We start from the raw sequence: 4514 nt of genomic DNA, 5'->3' as shown, positions 1-4514 counted from the left end.
GCGTCGAGGAAGCCCCAGGCGGGGAATCGGGAAAGGGAGGGAGATGGGAGGAGAACAAAAGGAAATTCACAAGACTTATGATCATTTCATTATGGAGGGAGAGGGGGGGGATAATCCTGGGAGAGAAAGAGCAATTGCTAGAAAAAACTGGAAAAAGACGGAGAGAGAAAGAGAACTGCCGGGTCTCAACAGCAGTCAGAATCGGAGAGGGTGACGACGATGGCGGATTCCGGTAAAATCGAGTTGCTGTCCTTCAGGAAATGGGGGAAAAGCAAGCGAGGAGGCCGCGACGCGCGGGGGCGGAGGCGACTGGAGCGCCCGGGGCCGAGGAAGGCCGTGGATGGCGGGGGCCGCGGGGCCGGGCCGCGGCGAGGGTAGGACGCGCGGGCGGGGGAGGGGGGCGCCGGGGACCCAGCCCCGAAACCGACGCCCGACAGTGGGAGGCCTTGGGGGTGGGGGGGGGGGGGAAATGCAGAAACCGAGCCGGGGGCGCGGCCCGGGGAGCAGGGCCTCCGGGGAGGTGCCTGCCGCGCCCGGGGAGGGGCAGGGGGTGCGGCCGTGCCCCTGCAGGTCGCTCTCGGTGACGCCATCTTGGATTGGTCCAGCGCCTCCAAACGGGCGGCGGGACGACGAAGCGCGCTGCGCCGGGGCTCCCGGCCGAGTACACTCACCTGGGGACGGGCGGCCGCGGGGACCGAGCTGTGGGTACGAGGCCGCGGCGCGCCGAGCTTCCTCAACGCTTCCCTCCCAGCCCGGCTCGGCTCAGCTATAGCGGCTCGGCTGCAGCGCCACCGCTGCAGCGCCACCGGAAACGACAGGGCCACAGCCAATCAGCGCTCGACCGATGACGTCAATGCGCCTCTCTCTGGCCAGAGCCGTCGCCTTGGCAACCTTAAAGGTGCAGCTGCCCCGTTTCTTCCCCCACCCCTCCTGGAAAACTCTCGCCCCTCCAGGCTCGACAATCGTTCTCCCGCTGCTGCACTTCTTTTCATCTCTTATCTGCAGCCCTTTCCTCAATCCTTCCTCTTTCCCTATCCCCGCTCTCTCTAGCCCAGTTTCCCCCTCCTTCCTGTTCACCTGCCCTTCCTTACCTGGCCCTCCCGGGAAGTCTCAGGTCGCCTTTCTTCTATCTTCTGCAACTCGCCCGCTCTCCGCGCGGCCTTCCCGAGCCCCCTCTCCTCCGCTCCTCTCTCCTCGCCTCTCTCCCTCCGGCCTCCCTCGACGCCTCTGCCTTTTTCTCCCTTCAACCCCCGGCCGACCCACGTGGGGCGTCTCGGATGACAGATGGGCGAGTCGGCCGGGCGGCCCCTGCGAGGGGAGGACGCGGGGCCGGGGGCGGGGAGATTCCTGCCGTTCGCAGGCGCCGGAGGAGGCGGCGGCCCGGGCGGATCTGCGGCAGCTGCGCAGCGCGGGCCGGGCGCGGGCGGATGCCTGGGATGCGCACGCCGGCCCGTGCATCCTGGGCCTGGCCAGTGCCAACAGGGCTCCGGGGCGCTGCCTGCCATCCGGCCCAGGAAATCCGAGCCCTGCCAAGTCGGCCGAGCCGTCCGGGCTGCTGTCCCCTCCGGGGGTGCTGTCGTCAGCGGAGGCCACACAATGCCTATAGACACAAGGCACGGGAAAGGACTTTGTCACAGTCCAAGGGCCCTTCTCGAATCTGAAATGCCCCCCATTATCGCACCCGATCCCACACGGTGAGAAAAAAGAGAGCTGTGCAGACTGTCGCCGTCGCTCTCTGAGCCCACAAGAAATCTCTGCTGCCCGCAAAAACGGCACCGATCGGTGGGAATTCAGGCAAAAGTGACTACTCCTTCAGCCATTTCTTTCCATCAGAATATCTGCCCATGGTGGAAGAAAATGGGTGCAGGAGGCCGGTTTAGACATAGTAAGTGGCTAGCACGAATGAAGAAGGCACTTCCAGGAAACGTATCGAAATGTGTGCTGGAGGTCTGTGGTACTCCAGGGCTATATGTGTAAAGTGGACAACGGATTTAACACTTCATTTCTTAAAAAGACGTAAAATGTCAGTAATTTTTCTATTGGTTACAGGTTATTTTGATGTTTTGGATATATTAGGTAAAATATCATTAAGATTAATTTCACCTTGGTTGTTTATTTTTGTGACTGGTGTTATATTTCCCTCAGCTAGCACTGTCCTCGGAGACCACCTGCTCCCCTAAATCCACCAGGCTGTGATGAAGGGCGCGGCTGACCAGAGCATTTTATTTAGTTATGGGTATCCCCTGGTTTCTGATCGTAGAGAGGAGCCGCGCTTGAGACCCACAGTGGGGAGGATAGTTTCTCTTTTCAAGACCCCCCACGTGTTGACCTTTGGCCTTTTTCCAGGCACTGATATGACCGAAGGGGTGGGCGGAATGGGGCATTAGAGCCTCAGTCAGATCTGATTTCACCCTTGTCAGTACAAAAACAGGGCTGATAAACGGAACCCTGGGCTGGCAAGCAGGAGGGGGAATTTGATAGCATTGAGCAGGCCCAGTCATGTTCTGGAAAAAAAAAAAAAACATTGCAGTCAGATAAATCTGAGTTTGGTTTCAGGCTCTGCTATCTCCCGTAATTGACTTAATCTTCATGAGCCTCAGTTTCCTCAATCGTAAAAGGATAAGCAGGACTGCATTACAATGAAATAACAAGCATATAGCACTTACTAAGTAAACACATATTTAGCACTTACTAAGTTCCAGGCAAGTCCTGAGTGTTTTACACATGATAATGCATTTCATCCTCATAATTCCACTATGATGTGGGTATTATTACTGTTAAGGTTATGGGAAGAAGACGAGGCATGGAAAGGTTAAGTGCGTTCTCAAGGCCATACTGCTGGTGTGGTGCAAACCCTGACAGTGATCTTCTTCACCCCCCATCCCTTTTGCAGTATATATTGCCTTGCACAATGTGGGGTACATTAAATAAATGTTAGTTTACTTCCTACTTCTCTCTCCCCTTCCTAAAGAGGTACCCAGACTACAAGGTTAAGACAGAGTTGTACTGTGTCTCGCCATTAATGTTACCCTCCCAAGGCTGTCAAGACATTTAGAATAAGGAAAGAAGCAAGCTAGTGACATTGAGGTGGGTGCTTGGAATGACAGCTGCTCCCTTGCTAAGGCCTGGAATGTGTCCCCATTCTGCTGCATTCAGGCACCAGTCCATCCACGGGCCATTTCCTGTGTCATTCGCACTCAGCCTTGTTTCAGCTGCCAAATCCTCATAAGCTGGGCCTGTAAAAGGCAAAAAGGAAAAGGGGCAATAGGTAGTTGAACCTGGGGCAAATTCACTGACACAGCTGTTTTGAAAAACCAAACAGCCTCAGCTGGTTGCAAATGGTGCAGAACTGGAGAATGCCAACTTGTAAATTACGTTTCAGAAGTGACCGCTACTCCACCTAGTTTCTGTGTCGCTTCCCCTCCTCCAGGGTCCTTCTCCTGGAGACTCAAAGGTGTGTTGCCTTGCCTTTGGTCTGGGTCCTAGAGTAGCTCAAAAATTAAGTTTCTAGAGTGGTGGGATTGTAAGCAGACTTTTCTTTGCAAAACAAAGTGCCTTTATTTGCTGTTACAGTGTGCAACAATAGCAAAAAAAAAAATGTTTTAAGGAAAATAAACATCAATGGTACCTATAGTAAGCTGAAGGAAGAAAACGAAAACATAAAAGGAAGAAACACTTTGGTGACCCATTTCTTAGTGTTTCTTAGGTTTAAAGTTTCCATGGACTAAGGACAGAGCCACATATTTCATATTCCAAGGAAAAACTTTCACTCTGCCTGGTGTGTAGTGGTGCTGAGTATGTATGCTTCCCGTGGGACTCAAAGTTGTAGCTTCAAACATAGCCCAATTCCAGCAAACCTTCAAATACCAAAAGTCTTCTTACTGAGCTCACTGGTAAATGGTTATCTAAACTGAGGAGGAGTGGTTTATCTTGAGTAGAAAGTGCAAATATTAACCAAGAAACCAGAAGAATGATAATCTTGGATCTAATAGGAAAGAATGTTCCAAGTAAAATTATCTTCGTCCGAGATAGCATATTTAAATCCATAATATTCAATAGGAGAAATAGAGTGAATCAAGTCAAGTTCAGCCATATGTAAGAATCTCTTCTATAATGGTCTTCCTCTCTGTACCACTCTCCTATGCCTATGCTGTTTTTAACAGCGTTAACCCTTTGTTAGTAGGGCACAGATTTGAGGCTTTAAAAAAAATCTAGTGATGGGTCTGTCACCCACACAGACTCTTTGCATGATGGCATGGATGATAGGATCAGTGACTAGGATGAAGAAATGTGTTTGTCTCTGTCAAATTGACAAATGAATGAATCTTGTTAACTAACTGCTCTTAGCATTTTACTGACCACATACCTATATCTCTTCCAGGAATTTTTTTTTTTTTTTTTTTTTGTGGGAGGGCATGGTCTCCTTTGGGAAGCTGGTGAAAAAATGGGATTTCCCCCCAGAAAAACATGCACAATCAAACACACACAGAGTATTTATCATCTTGTTTCAAGGG

Source organism: Dasypus novemcinctus, chromosome 21, assembly GCF_030445035.2.
Source record: "Dasypus novemcinctus isolate mDasNov1 chromosome 21, mDasNov1.1.hap2, whole genome shotgun sequence".
Classification (NCBI taxonomy): Eukaryota; Metazoa; Chordata; class Mammalia; order Cingulata; family Dasypodidae; genus Dasypus; species Dasypus novemcinctus.
This window is presented reverse-complemented; position numbering follows the sequence as displayed.